This window comes from Brienomyrus brachyistius, chromosome 8 (genome assembly GCF_023856365.1).
Source record: "Brienomyrus brachyistius isolate T26 chromosome 8, BBRACH_0.4, whole genome shotgun sequence".
NCBI classification, from domain to species: domain Eukaryota; kingdom Metazoa; phylum Chordata; class Actinopteri; order Osteoglossiformes; family Mormyridae; genus Brienomyrus; species Brienomyrus brachyistius.
Window position 1 is genome coordinate 1,977,656 of NC_064540.1, and position 20,320 is coordinate 1,997,975.

Below are 20,320 nucleotides of genomic sequence, written 5' to 3' on the forward strand. Positions count from 1 at the left end.
TGTAGGTTTGTAAAGCCGGCTGCTAAGACTAGTTCATAGATATTTGTGTTGCAGGCCATTTAGAGGTGAGAACCTGGAACTAAGGGTGGTGTAAATGCAGTACTGCAGGAAAAATGAAAGTACTGCAGTGACCTTACTTTGCTGCTTCTGGGCTAACAGCTGCTTGTGTTAAATTGCCAAAAGGTAAGTGAACCAGCACTTGCCTGGTACAGAATTTCCTTAGGAAGCACAATCATAGGGGCTGCTGTACAGCGTGGCAGCTCAGCTGCAGTCCATGCTCACCTACCCACCCAGCGGGCAACTTACAGATGCCAGTTTGCCTAACCATCTGTTTTTGGAGTCCAGCAGGGAACAGACATCTGCAGAGGATTCCCACAGTGAACAGAAAGATCATGCAAACTACATACAAACACACAGAGAGGACATGAGATCCAAACCCACAGTTATGGAGGTGCAAGATGGCAGCCCTATAAAGTTGCATCCAGTTCATCCACACGCACATCAGAATCTCAGTGAGGTCAGCCCTCAAATGCCAAATGATGACATTGACCGTTCAAAGATGTAGTACTGAACGCACGAGATGAGAGTGGCACCTGTGCCCTGAGACGGCTGTCTTGAATCTTACATACAGACGGCGAAACCCAAATAGTAACTCAGAATTTGTCTGCAGCTGAAATTCAGCGTGTTACCACTAGGACAAGTTTAGCGAAACATCCTTCTTTTCTGAGCGTCAAAGCATACAAATAAGATGCTTATTGTGTCAATGAGTTAATGTGTTGACCTCAGAGGTGGAGATTTCAGGTCCAGAAAGTACAAATCCAGTCCAGGATTTTGTTTCAACCAACCAGTTAAGCACACTGTGACTTGTGACTCTTCATGCTCAGCTGGTCGGTGCAAACAAAACCCTGGTCTGGATTTCTAGCCTCTGGACCTGAAATGTCCAAAACAGCTAGTAGCAAATAGGATGAGGATGTCAAGCTTTATTATATTTACATTCATATCACTTCATGCAATACATTTGATTTGTGAATTCACATCCATAATTCTTCTCAAGACGTCAAAATACAAAGACCCATTACAATCCAGTAACAGCAAGAGAAGGAATCAGGACTGTTACAGACTTTATGTATTTTTTTATTTCTTAACACTCCAATATGAATATACTAATGTACCTGGAAAACACATTTCACTCTCATCACTGAGAATGACACCGATTCTTCCCTCATGCACACACATCCTTTCCTAACCTCTATGCAGTCTCAGCAGAATACGAATGCAAACGGCAGCTGGAGTCCAAGTGGTTCTTAACCAGAATGGCCGGGCCCAGGGTGACGCAAGGTGACGCAGGGTTACGCAGAGGACGCCGACCCCATCCCCGGCTTCCCATCAGCATCTCCGTGATGAATCGCCCCAGCGCTGCACGCTCCCGCAGCCTTGTCGACGACCAGCAGGAGCGGCCGTACCTACGCAATCAGCCGACGTCCTTCATCTGGCCGCTCTTGATCATCCTTCCTGCGATGGCCCGCACGCTTCTGGGTGTCCTTCCAGAGAACATTCCGAGGGTATCAGCAGAACGGTGTGGGCAGAGCCTGTCACCGCGCTGTTATCACAGCACAAAAGACAAAGCCAAGAATTCCAGGGTTACTGAAAGCACCATACTTCAATTTGAGGACCACGGAACACGACCAGGGGCAGCAGATAGTAAAAGTGATTAAGGGCATGCGCTTATAGCCGGAAGGTTGTTGGCTCAATTCCCAATGAGGGGACCAGTTTTTGGGGAGGGTGCCTGATCTATATCGCTACATCAACATACGCGGCTCCATAGACTGTAAATCTTTTCTTGGATAAAAGCACAACAAAGTAACTAAGCAATCTTATTAAGAAGCACGACTGGTTCGCCCTCACATATTGAGAAAAGGGCGAAAGATATGGCAGCGTTACCGGGGCGCCAGGAGGCCGGGGGGGGGGGGGGGGGGCAGAGATGTAAACATTGGCGAGATGAAAACACAGATGGCTCAGCTCCAGCCTGCGAGGCCAAACAGCTAAAAGCAGAGCAAACTGCCATGTGTCACATGTGCCGTTTGTGGAATCAATGAAAACAAAGGGGAGTTTCACACAATAGCATATGCACAAAGTGGGCCCTCTAACGCAGTGTTAATTTATTCACTTACACATCACAAGGCACTGTATCATACCACATGTACGAGGTAATAAAGATCCACGGAGGTTCAGAGGGCTTAACTTCAGCTTCACGCCTCCAAGTGTAGCTTCTCCTTCCTCAGCTTCGCGCTGCGCGCGTGCGGAGTCTGCATGTCGAGTTGTGCGAGTGCAAGTCTCCTCCCGCAGCTCAACAGACATGCATTTAGGCTGAAGAGCGTCAGTAACTGTACATCCATAATAGTAAATTGTACATCCGCGCACTGGAACGTTGTTCGGGATGCTCCCTGCCCTTACGCTTCCTGGGATGTGGCCCCGGCTGACTGCAGCGCTCTGCTGGACAAAAGGATACGGAAGAAGGATGGTTATAAGATAATGTGTAGCGCTATGGAATCACCCAAGCGGACGTCAGTCACATGATGCTGCATAGGGCAGCATTCTCTTTGCCGGTCAGCAGGCACTTGTCATCGTCATTGCTGTCACCTACCTGGACTTTTGGGCACTACATTGGGCCTCCAGTACAGACCAATGTAATTATGTTCCAGATCTTTTAGAGCCCCAGTCACTCAGGGCTCCTTGGATTCATCTTAACCCCCCCCTTACAGCACCCTTGCAGACATAGCAAATGTGGCTAAGAGTTACTCTTCTTTCAGGCCCTCAATCAGTCCCCCCCCCATCACTTCCTGCTCTAACCTTTTTCCTTCACAAGGCCGTGATCGTAATCTACACTCCCTAGGCGATTTTCACACACAGCTGAGTGTCCAGACTGGCCTCCTGCTTCTTACCGCTTTAGCATGTTACGTTTTTGTTAACATTTGCACACCACTCACACAGGCATCCCTAGAGTAGAGCATCATGCCAGCAACTGAAGCTCATAGGTTCTAAACCCAGGGAACACACAGAAACGACACCACTTTCCACCATTTTAACACACTTTAGGAAAAAGCAACAGGTAAATGTGTTAAATAGATACTGCAGGGCCAATCTTATCCGCAAAGGGCCGGTGTGTATGCAGGTTGTTGGGATAACCTTTAGGTCAGCTGTTCAAACCCAGGTGTGAGGACTCTTCACCCAATCAGTCCTCTAATTAGTGATCTAATTAGGGAGTTGCAGCAAAAAAACCCACAAACCTAAAAGCCCTTTCCGGATAAGATTGGCCACCTCTGAGTCAAATACACCTCAAACTAAATGCACCGGCTTTACTAGCTGCACAGTTTGAAGAGAAACTGGCATCTATCAACTGGTGATGTTTCGTTAAACCCATTTGCCTTCATGCAGGTCTTCTGCAAATTGTCGCACGTTGACGACAATAAACCTCAAACGGCCCTTGAGGAATGTGTGCGGCATTAATTTAACACAGGTGTAATGGTATTTACCTCACATTTCATTTATCTGCCTGACGGCCTTCACCCAGCATAAGTTATGTCGCTGTTGCGGCAGATTACTGCGTAATGCACTTAAGCGCAGGTTAAAAACGACACCGGCAGAGTTTCCATTATTCATTAAGGTTCATTTTTTAATTAATTAATTTTTTTATAACATCACAATTGCATTAACACATAACATTTTCTCTACTGTCGTAGCAAACCTGGGCCGAATCTGAGACGCTCAGCTGCCTCTGAGCTTCCTGACTTCCAAGGTCTTACAGCAAATAATCACCCTCTGCAGATGGGAAAACAATTTTTCGATCGGTTGCAGGAAACCTGCAGGGAAAGAGGACAGTTTTTTTCCTCCTATGCAGCCCTCCCTTCCACCTTTAACTCCATAATACACATAGATGCGCTCATCGCCTAGATCTTACCATAGGTGAACCCCCCACTCAAGATTCTGGTGTCTTTGGGGTGGGGGAGGGGGGGGGGTCCTCTTTAGTGGATTTTGCCAACCTGGGGGCCCAAGAGAATTTAAAGGGGATTCATACTTGTGATATTACTACTGGGCTACATGCCTGAACATTAACTAAAAAAAAAACAATGGGGGAGGGTTAGGGTTCAAACCTGCTGTCATCCACACAGCCAGCACTGGTCCCTCATCCATATATGGCGGCCGGCGCATCCCATCATGCTTTGCCAGCTCCTGTCACATGGCACACCCCAGCTCTGATGCCCACTGTGCTGGGCGCTCCATGTCGAAATTAAAGCATCTTCACCTTCCTGCGCTGTTGCCAAAGCAACAAGTCCAGGCCGGGCCAGGGTGGGAGTCTGTGGCATCCATGGCAACAGGGTTACATCGAAGATGTCACAGGTTTTGGTTCACTCCGGCCTTAAGGTTAAGAGTCTTAAGAAAAATGCCTGCCACTGTATTTCAGCACTGTAAGTAATATGGCACAGATCTGTGGTCTCTAATGAAGCACATCTGGTCTTGACAACACCATCCCCCCTCCCCCCCCCCACCCTATGCATTTGTGAGCGTGGAGCCAGATTGTGAGGGAAACAAACCACAGCAGGGAGTAAAGAGGGAGGGGGGACATGCGAGATATGATAGAGAATCAGAATCAAAATGCTTCCTTCTCTTGCATTATATAATTCAGTCAGGACTTGGATTCGGTGCTGATGTCCAGAAAACAAACCCAGACAATCTGGGCTGGTTTCAGAGAATTCTTTAGAGAGTCCTTCTGACGGACAGTCTGCCCGCGGCAGGGACACCTCTAAGTGATGACTTCAATCAGGAAAGCGTGTAAGACTCAATGAGTGGCTTTTACACAGCGTGTAACTAAGTCGAAGTCAAGGCAAGAGCCTTGTGGTCACTGATAACGAAGTACCACATGGTTTTGAAAGGTACTAATTAAAAGAAAAAACATATCGAGATTAACTGCTGCTGGTTTATACTCACATAATCAAACCTATATATCCCTGAAGAGACAGTCAAGGAACAAAGCCACCCCTGGCATTAATTATTAATTATTCTAACCTGTCCTTCAGCTCCAGCAGGGTCTATATATAATTATGCATCTGCTCTAGATTTCTGTAGTTGGCCAGAAAGCAAGCAGAAGTCATATTCATCATGCGCGAACAAACAACAGCAGTCTTTCTCAGTAGTTTTGTTTGTTTCACTTTGTTTGTTTCACTTTGTTTCACTGTTTGTTTCACTGTTTCACTTTGTTTCACTTTGTTTCACTGTTTGTTTCACTGTTTGTTTCACTGTTTGTTTCACTGTTTCACTTTGTTTCACTGTTTGTTTCACTTTGCTTGTTTCACTTTGTTTCACTGTTTGTTTCACTTTGTTTGTTACACTTGCCCTTTTCTTGTACTTCTTCCTTCTTTTTTGAGTGTTTCCCATTCCTTGGAAGTATAACAGTCAATGAAACAGACTGGATCATGACACCTCCCGTGTCACACGGCTGGAGATTCCAAAATAAAATCTTTTGAGGGGGTGCCATTGAGGAGCCTCAAGCGCCGACACAATGGAGTCATTGGAACTGGTCTGGGTCTGAGAACATGCACGGCTCGGAGGGAGAGAACAGATGGTTCTGGAACCTGGAACGGTTCCTTCATGCTACTTGTGCCCCCTGCTCCTGGAGACAGTTATTCTTGTTGCAGAACTCTTGCAGACGACGTCCTCCACTAGACGGTAGCTCCTCAGATGACCCTGTAGATGTGCTGGAAGGGGAACAATTTTTCCCAGGCACCAAGTAGGCCACCTTGGAATGGCTCAGGTGTCACTGCTGCTGCTACCCAGCTGTCCAAGAAACCACGACACTGTCTGCTTTAACAAAGGGAGGAACTACAAAGCCAAACACCTCCCTCATCTGCTGTCCTTGGCTATTTTTCATAAACCCTTCACACCCAAGTGCAGCTCTGCTTGAGGCATATAGCGCTTAGTTGCCCCCACATCAGTCAGCTGCTACATAAATTAGACATGGCTCTCTATTATTCAACGCTGGGTTTAACCAAAGGCAATAAAAAAATCCTGCCAACAGGCCACGTGCACTGCAAAATCGTTCTCCATTGTTCCGATTTACACCGATTTTTACACTCTTTCTTACAGTATAGGGCCCTGATATCCAACTGGTGGGCAGGATCATTCAGCTTCACTTTGCCAAGCCAACCTGTCATGGCCCTTGCAATTATCTTCAATATGTAAGGAGTGCCCTGAAATTGTCAAGATCAGCTGAGGCTTTACTGCAAAACTGGCAAAGTATGCCATCATGCGAAGGGTGGTTCGGGGATCCAGATGACAGGTGCATCCCTAAATCACCAAGATGTGTGATCCATTTCAGGGCTCCCTGCTGCTGTGGGTTCATTTCCTACTTGGCATCTCTGGCTGGGTCCCTCAAGGATTCCACCTAGAAGGGGGAACCAAATCTGGGCCAGGGGGAAGAAGCCACACCAGCTGGTGTAAGCATGGCTATCATGCTGCTCTGAATCCCCTCCTGAGTATCAGGGTGCTCTCTATTCAGTGTTACCCCAAGTGTAGTTTACTCTGCGTACTGGGTGGATGTTTTTTTGGGGTGTGTCATTTTGTTCCTGGCACCGCCCACTATTATGTGTCACACTTCTCCATTTTGATTGGCTGCTTTCTTCCTTTCCATCACTTCCTTTATAAGACCCGTCCAGACAGGAACAGCAGGCCATTGCCTTGGAATTTGCTTTGCACTTCTTGTGCTGCTGATATTCATTGTGCTTGACCCGTGATGCCGTTCGACCGTTGATCTATCTTGGGCCGTCTTGGATTTGGTTAGTTTTGAATCTGTAAATAGCCAGTAAATATCTGTAAATATTGTGTTCACTGCGTGTAGCTGGGGAAGTAGGGATTGCGGCGGCATTTTGCTATGGTTACATTTTCTCACTCTTCTGAAGCTAGTTAGGGAGATAGGTAAGTTTTCGTATACTTTTATTTTCTTTTTGTTTGGGTTAGTTAAAGGAGTATCTTTTATTAGTCATTTATTAGTTGAGCTTTACAACCCTGGAGGTCCAGGAGGTCTGTCCATTAGAAGTGCGCAATCTGAACTGGCCACCAGTCCCGGGGTGGGTAATGGTGGGATTGGGGCGCTGGTCGTGTGTATTTCTACCTCCTGGCCCATGTCTGCTCTTGGATCATTGCTGAGACTGTTGATTGATGAACAGTCCAACATCCATCCCTTGCAATACACATTACCGCCCCACCCCCCCCCCCCCCACCAGCTTTTCTGCTGCCTACATTTATTAGTGCATCTGCTGTTGATGTTTTTATTCAGACGTGAAGCAGGAAAGCAAAGAGGACACAGAAGCGAGAGCTGGTGTTCTGACTAAATGGGGTTCCTCTCTGTTCCTCTGCTCTATCTTGCCTTACATTTGGCCCCCATCCCTCAGGTGGAAATCAAATCAATAAAGCGGAACCAGTTCCCTGCACCCCTCTGTGTCACACTGCTCTGCTTTTTGGCCCGGCAAGAAGAACCTTTCAGGTTCTAATTTCAGGTACCACGTAAGCGGATCTGTGCTGAATCTGCAGTTCCGTTAACATTGCCATCATAATTAGCCGTTATGCCGTATAAACGGGGCTCAGAGTGGGGGGGGGGGGGGTTCGCCATCGGCGACGGGGAGTAAAGGCTGTAACGCGCATTTCCTTTGGGCTGATCCGCAGCAAAACTGCAAGAACCTGTCAATTTAAATTCAGAGTGCGCGACACAAGCCCCGGCCTGACAGCACACGTTTCCATGCGATGGAATGCGGATACCTAACCCAGAAACACTCGATATTAAATTTGTAACATTCCATCAAATTTTTCTGCAGTTGCCGCCAGTTTATCACTTCCACTTCTTCTTTTTTTTGTTTTGTTTTAAATACTGGTCTCAGATACCGCCTACAATTTGGGTGTCAAACCAAAAAACAGATGCCAGCAGGAAATTCAATCGATCAGCTTGCACGCTGTACACAGCACAGTCCCTCTTGTTGTTCCGGTTAGAAAATCATGAGCAAGCAGACAGATGGTGTCCAGCATACAAAAGGAAGGAAAAAAGCCATTCTTACTTAGTCGCATATCCAACCAGAGAACAATGCTGAGGGGAGTGTATGAATAAAAAAAAAAAAAAAAAACTATTATATTCTTCTTCCAACCGCTGATGGAGTGCAGGGTCATGGGGGGCCGGGAGCCTACCCAGGCAGGAGTACACCCTGGATGGTATGCCAGTCCATCACAGGACACTCACAAAATACCAGTTTACCAGAATGTCTTTGGGCTGTGGGAGGAAACCTACACAGCATGGGAAGAACATGCACACATCAAATGCACAAAGAGCAGAGGTGGGATTCAAACCCACATCCCTAAGGGTGCGAGACAACAGCACCACTGAGCCACCCTGTCACCACTTCCTTTTATCCTTCCTGCAGTTTCGGAGCGACTTCACATGCTTTAGCGGTTATGAGTCAGTTCATCCATCTTCCAACTGCTTATACTGCTCATTTTTGACCTGCGGGAGAACACTCACGCAACAGAAGGAAAGAATGCAAAACTCCAGCACACAGGGGCAAGGACACGAACCCCTAGCCCTAGCCCATCAAGTCACCAAGCCCTGATATCATCAGCCTCCATCTGTATGTTGGATAACATCACAACACTGCCATGTGACACTGATATGTGGAGTAGACGGCTTTAATCTTGCTAGTGTAGGTGTATAAATGCACCAGAGCGTATGATCTAGTTTGGCATCAGGTTTGGGAGATTTGCACATCCTTCAACGATTCAGTAACATGTGGAGATTGACATTTTTTCCGTCCATATCCGGGGGCCTTATTTTTGGCGTCTCTGTCAAACCAGGCCTCCCTACCTGTCCTCCCCGAATGCTACAGACGTACAACAGAATTGCAGGCGTTCCCGGGCTCGGCGACAGATGGGGGCATGCGGGGGCCGACAGGATGGCGCTGGAGTGCGGGGTGACCTTTTCGCGGCGTAGAGGCGCCGCGGTTCTGACAGCGTGACAGAGAGAGCCAGATCCTCCGTGTAATAGATGGGCGTCCTCAAAGCAGTACACCCGCCCCCTCGCTTCCTCCACGCCCCCAACACTGCAGATGGTTCCACCCTGAGTTCATTTCCTACCATTAAAATACATATTTCTTTTCTTCCGGCTTTGGTAATCCAGTGTATTTATTATTCCCATTCCTTTTTTCTCGTGTCACTTTCCCTCCACCTCCTGTTCCCACTTCAAGCCAACGATACCTACATACATAGATGTCACCGTGCTAGGAAGAAACAACACTTTATTTGTACAAGTATGAGAACAAGTACATTGGAATGAGTTTGTGTTCCGCATATCCCATCTTGCACTCCGTTTTTTAAAGACACATATAGAGCAGTGAAAGCAAGACTTTTCTGGGGGCATTTTTCTGGGGGGGGGGGGTGCACATGTCACCCCCCCCCCCAAGGTGAAATAGAAATAAAAAAAAAAACCAAGGTGCTCTCCACCAAGCCAGTAGGGTCATCCTTTACTATGAGTAGGGAATGTCCAAATGCGTCAGATTAAACCAAGCCAGTCACATGACACGGGTGGAACCAAGCCAGTCACATGACACGGGTGGAACCAAGCCAGTCACATGACACGGGTGGCCTAGAGCAGCTTCAGCCCTCGAATCAAACTTAGAACCCGAGACAACACATTATTTACTGTGTGAGCCTGGGTGTCACCACACGGTGAGGAAAGAGGACTCCAGAAAACGCAACAGGAAATTCAGTATATTGCCCCGACCTAAGAAACTGACTTCACTGGCATGTTCCGAACGTGCCTTAACAGAAGGTTGCAGGGCGCAGGGTAGGCTAGGCTGTGTGAGGTCACATTAGACTAGAAGATTCCTGCCTCGGAATGAGCTCATCCGACTGCTTGAGGATATGCAGCCGAAATGAGAAAAAATCTGTTGCAACACCCAGGAAACAGCCAGACTGAGACATGCAGGATTCATACCAGCTCCCCTGACTTTCAAAAAAGAATATAGACTGTCACTGAAGCTCGCTTTTTAACCCGAATAAGCAACGGTAACGGAAAACTGGCCATTGGTCCAGCCCATGAAAGAACAGCATGCACACGCAACCAGGTGCTGTACCAATGGCGGCGTCCCAGAAACTCTCGCACTTACCGCTCTGCCGTGGGCCGTAATATCCTCCTCTGTTGATGAGATGCCAGGCAGATTACTCGGGGGGAAGGGGGGGAGATTTCTTCGAAAGATGATCCTAATTGAGCCGTCACTGGTTCAAAGGCGCGAGAGACTCCGCGTGTGCCGACGTCAGGTCTGGCTAACCAGCCAAAGACCCCGGAGGAACCACAACGAATGTATTTTTGTATAGCGCATTATCATAACATTACATCGTCTCCAAGCGCTTTACAGCATCCCCACCCAAAGCCCCCAGTGAGTAAGCCAGAGGCGACAGGGGCAAGGAAAAACTCTCAAGAAGGAAGAAACCTTGGGAGGGACCAGACTCAAAGGGGGAGCCCAACCTCCAGGGGCCGGCAGGGAGAGTCAAATAGGAGAGATGGTTAAGTGTCAAGTCACACTGTCCAAATCACAGGAGACACAACCAGGGAGCGGGGGGGGGGGGAGTGGGGGTGACAAGCCGGTGCCGACTCTCCCTCCAATCGCCAGGTAACCAGAAGTAAGGCAGCGAGTCATACATGGAAGATGGCACAGGAAGCCCACGCTGGAAAAGTGGGCACAATGGCAGCATCCTTTAACGGAAACACCCAGCTATGAACTATGCAGTGCATCATTGTTTTCAGGCATTACGTGAATATAAATTTATTTGGAGCAACAACTTTAAACAGATTACAGGCTTTCGGTGCCTCTTTACCACCACATTTACCTCAGCTCAGTGACTATCATTAAGGCTAATTCGCCAAGGGCTGATTCCCCCAACCAAGACCTGCACGGTCCCCCTGCCAGGGGACGCGACAGCACGATAGCAGAAGGGGCGTCGCCAAGATCTCACTGCTGACAAGCCATAATCCATCATGAATTCGCGACAAACTTTATATACCCTTGCTGATCTAACCCCCCCCCCCACACCTCCCCCAACATTCTGCTAATGCCCCATCCCCATTTCTCGAGATTGTACGGCGTGACCGAATATTACTTATTTTCCCGTCTTTTGCAGACGGAAAGATGCTGAACAGCAGTTAAAAGGGAGACGGTACATTAATTAAAGGCAGCAATTTGCTTTCCTTTCCTTTGTTGCCGGGACAGCAGTGCGAAGATTGATGAAGCAGAGGCTAATTCAAGAGGAGCTACTGCATCTACATCTACGGCTAATTGAGATGGAACACCCATTAGATCGGCAGTATATATTAAGGTGTCAGAATTCATATTATTTTCCTCCATAGCTTTTTGTTTGTGTGGACGTTCCATTCTTCGGTCATAAGTGTGTTGTTAATACGGCGCCGTTAGCGATTAGCGAAGTCGCCTACCCAGCGCCACCAACCCCACCGACTAAAAGGGGAAGCACACCTTTGTTAATTAGCAGGTCATGCTCCGAGGGGGTGAGACGAACAACAGGGGTAGTGTGTGGCAGGGAGGGTCAGTATGCTGTCCTTTTCAACGGTAGGTTGTTGGTTCAAATCCCAGCATTGGCCGAGTAATTTCACCATTAGGTTTCTAAGCGAGACCCTTGATCCCTGATTGCTCCAGGGAGTGCTGGGCTCTGCGTCTGCTTTAAAAAATATTGTGTTCCAACAGCACCTTTTTAGAGGACGGCCCTCACCAGGCCTTCAGATGAACCCGCTCGCACTTTCCTGCTCGCATCCAAACTAGAAACAGTGAGGCTGGAATGGTTTTTTTAAAAATACATGCAACTGGTTTCGCCAGAGGCATCTAGGTCAAGCCTGGAATGTAAATATACACACATTTGCCAAGAAAGAAAAAAACATCGTCAGTGTGCCAGCGAGATGTCAGACTATGTCCGTCTTTCCCTTGTCGTAGTAGTAACATCGCTACAGGCCCTCTGTGAGCTAATCCCATTCTCCATTCACTCCCCCTCCACTGCCAGGCTCATAATATTCAGCAATATAAAATGTTTCCAGCATAAAAAAAATTAAATGTGGCAAACTGAATATTTCAGTCGATTTGTATATTAATAAATTGTCGGGAACTGAAAGCTGGCCTGCGCCCAAGGCAAATGAGAGGATATTATCTGCCATGACAACGTGAATCCATCCAGTTGGCATACAGTTCGCTTCTATCTCATCCTCCATCCTTTTATCAACCCCCCCTCCCCCCCCCCCCCCCACACACACACACACACACACACCCGACCGCTTCACCTCTGCCCTCAGCCACGCCGAGATTGGATCGTAAGGCCAGCTCTGCGTGGCCTTGCAGCCTAATTAATGCAGACAGACTTAGTTAAGATGTCAGTTTGAGGCGTCCGTGGCGAGTTGAAGTGACGCCCAGCGATCGGGTTCCGATAGACCAGCGACACAAAACTAAGCGGATAAATTGGCGTCATGGAGAAAAAAAAAGGTCAGATCTGTGGAGAGTACGGAGGAAGCGTGACCTCTCTGCTCGACCCAGCCCACACACCTCATACCCGCCACCCCCCGCCCCCCGCCACCCCCCGGAGCATTCTGTAATTGCCATTTCTCGCTCGACACGAAGCTAACCACCGCTAATCTGCCTGCTTGACCGCAGGTTCAACTGCGTTCAGAACCGCTAGAAGGCGTGGATGAGGAAGCGTTTCCGTGGCGACCTCTCAGACCTGTTTTCAGAGCGTGCCCCTTCCCCAGCAGAGGGTCCCGCTCTTCAGGATTTTCCCTAAATCGTGCGCCGTCAAATTAGCTCCAAATTAGTTCAGAGCCCAGAAGATGAGTTTGCTGATGGGAATTTTCCCGATAATAGTTTCATTATCAGCCGATGCCGGAGCAATGCGGGAGTTGAATATCTTCATAAATGGAAACAGGATACTCAAAAAAAAAAAAACAAGGCACGTGTCTTATCGCAATACGGTAATAAAGATTTGAAGTGTCAGGAACAGTAAACTCTTATTTTGAAATATGCTCCCCCGACGCTTTTATCTTCAGGCTGGCAAAAACTTTACGCTTCAGAGAGAGGCTAAATTAGGATCGCGACACATTATCAGTCATATATGACTCTGCAGTGCCACAAAAGAAGGCGACCGTGACAGATTGTACATTACTGCAATATATGGGCTCTCACTGATGAATAAACAGCCAAACATCAGCGAGGCAGCTTTGCGAAGCACTTTGGTTAATGAATTGTAAATCAAACGAAAACACAAGGATTACAGGTTAGCTAAAAGAAACACCTGCTCTTAAACAACTAAAGAAATGATTCAGAAAATGCTAGAAATCCCTAGACAGATTAAACGTGCATTCGCACACAGTTCTTTAAGTATGCCAACAAGGGAACCTGGAATTGCAGCCTGGTTAAATCTGCTATTTATGACAGACAGGCTAACACTGAGGAGCAAACTGCACTCAAATGACAAGGCCAATCAAAATGCAGCAAAAAGAAATGCCACATGACTAAATGCAGCCAGATCAAGCCAGTTTGCCAGCACAGAAAGTTCGCATTTGGGACTGAAAGAAGACATTTTTACTTCAGCTTCTTCTCAATCAGAGAGGAGCTGAAACACTCAGAGAAGAGATTCAGCCACATTTGACACATTCCCCCATTTCAAATGTCACACCACCTCCAAATTCACGCCAGCAGCAAACCCCCATCACTAGGGTTACCCTACGTCAGGACACGTCTCCTTCTTTGGGAACCCGTTCGGATGAGAACTTTCGTTTTACAGGGCGGTTCAAGGAATCCATTATTATCCATAAGAGAAGCACCACCTGATTGGCCAATGAATACTAAAACTCATTAATATTTATGAGAGAAGCACTACCTGATTGGTCAGTGAATGTGAAAACTCATTTGTAGTCTGATCTCCAGACACGTCGTCTGTTTGTCTCACCAAATATGGTAACCCTACCCATCACCAACATCATTACTAACTGGACTATCTGATTGCCTGATTGCTCACAGGTGCACATAATTAACCTGTAGATACGTAAATCAGTGAGACTCAATGCAATTTAAAGTCTCTTTCGTCTTGTGGCCTGAGGTTTCGATATCACTCTTAACCGTTTCACATTTTTGGATTGTCCTCATCGTCCCATTCGCTCCTGATCTACCTCTGCCTGACCCTCGATTTTGGACCCTCGATAAACACCACGACTGGATTCCCCACGTGTGAGTTTCCTGTCTCCGTGACAACAAGAAGGGCGCAATTGCTAACAAAAATGTCCTTGTGGACACGCAGCCAAGCTATACTGTGATCTTTCTTCAGGTTTCCAAACTCGATTTCTGAGCAATAGCCCAACTGGCAATACGATAACAAAGGGACAAAGACTGGCGTGCTGAAGTCACTCGTGTTGACGAGTGACTCAGACATGCAGAATGGCTACACTCATTCCTCCATCGCTGGTGCTTAAGGCGCTGCTGTCAATGTTTATGGATCGGCACAATATCGCCTCTCACGCCGACCCGCAACAACGTGGGCTCCTCTCCCGAGAAATGGGCCTTTTTGTAATACTGATTGTTCCAAACGCGTCGCATATGGGAAACGTTTAACGGCAAACTGAGACAAACACAGGGAATATTGGCCGTGACGACGCGCCGTAGTTACCTCCGTCACATTCCATCTTCCTCAAGGCGAGCCGCCATTATGCCGTGATGAATTCCCCGAGCCGGGAAGGCGGGGAGATGCTTAACCTTGAGCGGCAGGTGGGGGTGAGCAAAAGAAGCATAGATGGGAAGCCGTCAAGGTCAGAACCAGGCCAACGGGAAGGTCCTCAGTCCACAGCTAACACAAACACGGGGAGGCTCGCATGAACGCTTGGATGCATGCTGTGCTCACGGAAAGTCATGGGATGCTTACTTAATTCTGCAAAAAATGTTGCAAATTCATTGGTTTTACAGAAAAGTCCATTTACAAGCTCCCATACACACAGCCACGGAAATAAATTAAGAGACCACTCTATATTTTTAAAGAAAATCTACATTTTTAGGTCACGGTTTGATTGAAGGCGACGCTGAGCGGCAAGATGCTTTCAGGTTCAAAATTTCTAAGACAGCAGGACACAAGAACAAGGTGAAGCAGGAGATGCTGGGAACGACCAGAAACCAGCCAGGTAGAGGGTAGAAGTGACCTTCTAATGCCAGAGATGACCGAGAACTTATCTGACAGTGCCTCGTGAATCGAAGGATGACATCAAGTGACCTGGGAAACGTTAAGTGCAGGTGTGAAGCGCACTGCTAGGACAGGATCGCATCAGGCTCATAGAAGCAGGACTGAAGTCCCATAAAGCGAGGAAGAAGCCCTTCATTAATGAGAAACAGGGAAGAACCAGACTGCTGCAGTTTGCAGAAAAATACATATTATTCACAGAAGCGCACCTATAAATTGAGAAATGAGTGACACAAAAAATTGTGTCGTGGTCCCTTAACTTCTTCCGTGGCCGTATATTCCACTTCAACATTTTTTTTGTGTCATCATTTTTTGACTGACTCAATTCTGTTTTGCCATTTTCCTATTAATTGCAACTGTAGTCACAGGCTCCCAAAAGGATGGTATACAGGCATGTTTGGTGTTTTATGGTAATGCAAAGGTGTCACTAATTAAAAAGGTACCCAATGAGACTGGTTGTCACTGATCTTTTTAACTCAGAACAGCTCGTTTAGAACTATAATACGGGTTTCGGTTTATTAGTACTTGAATGTTTTACTTAAAACTTTTTCTTTCTAATGTGATATATATTTTTTGTTAACAAATGAGTAATGATTTAGTTAAAAAAAAATAATAATAAATTCACAATATTTTTACTGAGTTAAGCGAGCGTCCCGAGACTTCCAGTGCGCACTGCATTTGAGCATGACAGGATCCACTGGGGGGGGTGTGAAATTAAAACAGAGCTGAAACGAGACAAACGTGCTGCTGTCTCACGAGTGGAAAGCAGCCAAAAGGCGTCTCCAGCCAGACATGTCAGTGAAAATGGATTGCAGGTAATTTTCAATAAGGTGCTTAAGGAACGACTCCTAATCAGAGCCTTAATTACAGTCCCCAGCCATTAAAGCCAGATAATTCAACAGAACATTCCGGCTCACAGTATTGCCACCTTCTGCACACGCAGCACCTTGGACCCCTAAGCAAACTCATCCAATTACTGAGGTGTTTCTGCATCTCCAGACCTACAAAACCCGGACAGCTATTCTATGTTTCGGCCAGCTCAACCGCAAAGCTACCGATTTCTAAGGACGCATGTGAAATGTCTTGCCTGAAGAATCCAACCACGGGGCCCCTTTTGGGACTCGACCTGGGTTACAAGGTTACAGGCCCACTTCCTAAAAAGCAGGTCTGAGGTAGAAGCAAATTAACAAAACTCCAGTGCTATAACAAGCACAATCAGAGTTAGCCATTCATTCAGGCTGCCTCTTCTCGTGAAGCACACAAACAGCAGGAATGATTTAACCTAATACTCTCACCCTTTGTCGCCCCTATCTAGGCGCATCCCTCACTTTTTATTTTGTCTATGTACAGATATATAGTGGCGTTTGGCTAATAACCCTCTGACCATTTCATTACAGTAATCACACTGGGATCGCTGTTGATGGCAGGATGAGTTAGAGCAGAAGGCCCCGGCTCGTTAACTTCCAGCGGCTGCCGCGGATCGCTCCGAGACAGATCAGAATTGCCTTTGCGGTCCACGGCTCTGGCGGGGCTCCTCTGGCGGAGAGAGAGGCACCTTCGTGTCGCCCCACAACGCCTCTCCCATCTCCAAGTGGGTCAGATGGCGAGATGGAGGTTGGGGACGCCTGTGACAGTTACGGAGGAGGTTAGGAGCAAGGCGGTGCAAAGATCTCGTTTTTTTATTCTTTACTGGCGCCAACCCTTGTTCTTATCTCATTGATTTTTATCATCATCATCCTGGTCCATTTATTTGTTTAGATAGTCATTGCAACTGCCAAGGACTATACCGTACAGCTCTATACCGGTGTACCAATCTGAATTTCCTGTTTCCTACCTACTGTAACCCCCCTCTAGCTAGGTTCAGCCTGAACCCCATAAGAGCCAGACGAGAGGAGGGGAGTTGAGCCTGCCGGTCTCCCCCTCGCTACAATAAAGCGCCGATTCGGATTGCCTCCGAAAGGATCCCGTAGAAAAAAAGCGGACATCGTAAGTGTGCCACTTCATCCAACCTCCTTCACGCCTGTCTGGCTCTCTCCAGGTGTCTGACTGCCTCGAGAAGAGACAATGTGGTCCCACAACAAGGCCCACCGATACTAAGCGATTATAGTCGTTGGATATCCTTTTAGTGATGGTGATGGGTTATCGATATGCCTGTCCTCACGCTCTCCAGGTCATTGAGATCTATCGGTCGCTACGGCAAATGAAGATGCATCGGAAATAAAAGCAGGACTCTTGACATTTTAGAGAGCATAATGGAGCAGAGCCGGGTGGGCTGGGATGCGGGATGTGGGATGTGTGATGCGGGATGTGGGATGGACCGTAATTGGGTTTTAATATCATGGGATCTAACTGCAGCTTTGAGTGGAAAGAGAGCCTGATGCCCCACTGGGGAATAATGGTATCACACGACACAATCCCAGCATGCTTAGCACCTATCCGCCATCATTCCTCTCCACCACTTGAAGGCCACAAGCCCTTAACGACAACAGAGTCTGGGTTCCAAGGTACACATGATTGAAGGTTTGGCCCCCAAGACCAAACGTGCCACATACTTCTCTAAAGATGAAGACCCCCATCCCCCCAACCCCAAATGAATCCCCAGGTACTGCCCCCCCCCCACCCTTCCCAAACAGACTTTCTACTATCTCTATTAATTATCTCCTTTCAAGCCTTATCACTGAACGCAATCATAATAAATAAAGTCTGAGAGGCAGGAGAAGAAAAAATAAATGATTAAACAGATAAATAGAGAGTATGAGATGGTTTCACACTGGAGTCTATAGGACCACTGAAGCCGCAGCCTCCAACCCACAAAACCAGTGTGATTATTCACCCCCATAGCATGTTCAATAACTAGCAACCTTGGCGTGCAAACCTCAGCCACCGATGCTTGGATGATTGAGTAGACTCAAGATTCAGTCCATATTTAATTGTCATGCCCTCAAGGTCCCGGTGTGGAGGGGGGTGCATGATGTAATTATTAGTCGACCGGTATATTAATAAGGCATGGATGATTCCACAGAGGGTGAAGTGATGAAGATGGAGATGCTTCTGTTTCTATGGACAAGGGGGCTTGAGGTATAATGCCTCAAAATCTGGAACAAAAGTAGCGGAAGAAATGTGTTGTTTTCACGCGTCGCCAGATCAGCTCAAACATACCGGAGAGAGGCAGCATATTTTACGCGGAATTCTCTTTTGCCAGCCCTGAAATTCTCCATCAGCTCCACACGGCTCAGCTGAGAGACGCCGGGACTTTCTCTGGTTCATTTGCACGCTGAAGGGTGGAAACAAGCGCTAAATCTTTTTAGCGTTTGACTGTGAACTATTCCGAAAAGGTGCCACAATACTGAGGCTGGATTAAAACACGGCGAGAGGGGCTGACGGTATTGACCCTGCGGTGTCTTAGCACGCCGTCAAGCCAACTCTTCTGATGTCACACTTAGGAGACGTTGACGTTAACAGTGCGATGATTAATGAGGTAATTAATTACTTTATCGATCCATTTATCAATTAAGGGTTTTTTTCTGTTAGAGGACCATGACACTGAAGTGGAAGGTTTAATATTACTTTAGTATGTAATTAGGTGTCAGTTTATTCCATACATTGTATGTGAGCATTTTTCCTGGTCCTGTATATGTGTGTTGCCTGTATGCCATCAGCAGAACTACAGTAATACTATAGAACTCTGTGACTGTATGACAACAGTTAAACTGGGACTGCATCCTGCTGGTGTCCCAGGGCAGCCAAAATTCGCTGTTTCTCCAGAGAAAGAACCAGCAAAGTAGAGGAAAGAGACAATACTGTTCCATTGTTCGCTCAACACCCCCCACACACCACCAGCCAGCCGTCAAGCTGACTGTTCGCTGGGGCTGGGTGGTGCTGAAGGGTACGGCGCCGACTCCAAAATACAGCGATGCAGGGTTCAGATCTGCTGATAGCCTCTTTATTTCAGGGGCAGTGTGCCTATGAGTGGAAGGTCGCTGGTTCAAGTCTCAGGATCGGCAGAGTAATTTCATCATTGGGCCCTTGAGTAAAACCTTGAATCTCCAAATGCCCCAAGGACAGTCTGACCCTACTTTCCCAAAAATTGTGTTGGATAAAAGCACCTGCAAGATTTGTTGAAAACCAGCCGAGGACAAGAGTGGCATCAACAAGGGACAAACACAGAGGACAGATCCAGCAGAAACAACGTTCATCCCCAGCATGTTAAAACAGAACATTAGGGCCATAATTTTAGAACTTTAAGTCCTTCTATGGCTTCAGAGTAATTGTGACCCATCACCACGAAATGGGTCTTATGGGTGCAGTTCTACTAGTGCGACTTAAGACTCATTTCGTGGTGACGGGTCACAATTTTGTTCATAAAAACAGCATTGAGCATTAACTACTGGAGAGAAGGAGACATTTGCTCTTGTGACACTATTGAGGGTGTCAGGGCCTGTTTGGGGTAACGCAAGCAGATGGTTAAGAAGTGATCGAGTGGGAAAGGTGAGCCCAGCTACTTAGACCTGATTTATTTAAACTGTGAAAGAAAGATTAAGGGGAAAAAACCCTTAGAGAGAGATGGGTCTGTTAGACCCTCATAACTTATGGCATGTATGTGCTGTGAAGTTTGCTTAAGATCAACGGCAGCAGGGCATGCAGGTAATGTCCCAGGACGGAGAGAGACGTGAGCAGTGGGAAGCGTGAGTAGCGGGGACAGCAGGTAAGCTGGTTCCCGGGAACGGTAATGGCGGAGTTGGGGCCCCTTTCATTCTGGAGCCCTCGCTCCTGGTCCCAAGGGCACGCCAGTGCTCTGGGAGATCCGGCCTTTTCCATCGACAGCGATCGCCTGATGCATTTATATTCCCTGATTATCCCGGAGCCCCTTCCCATGTGAATTCCTGACATCCCTGGGACAGGCAGGGCTGGAAATGGGGGAGACAGGAGACTCCTGCTTAGTTTTGTGGGGGGGTCACCATCTGTCCGTCTTGAGGATGGAGAATTAGAGTGGATTCTTGGAGACAGGGAGTGT

At 47.3% G+C, this 20,320-nt stretch overlaps 1 long non-coding RNA gene across 1 annotated transcript; it reads right to left on the reverse strand.

The window, feature by feature from the left end:
• Window positions 1–1,113: 1,113 nt before the first annotated feature.
• On the reverse strand, window positions 1,114–10,584 carry LOC125747088 (uncharacterized). Its single transcript, XR_007399172.1, has 3 exons — window positions 10,200–10,584; window positions 2,172–2,493; window positions 1,114–1,600 (listed from the first exon to the last, which is right to left on the reverse strand). It is a non-coding gene; the product is annotated as an uncharacterized LOC125747088 (long non-coding RNA).
• Window positions 10,585–20,320: the final 9,736 nt, after the last annotated feature.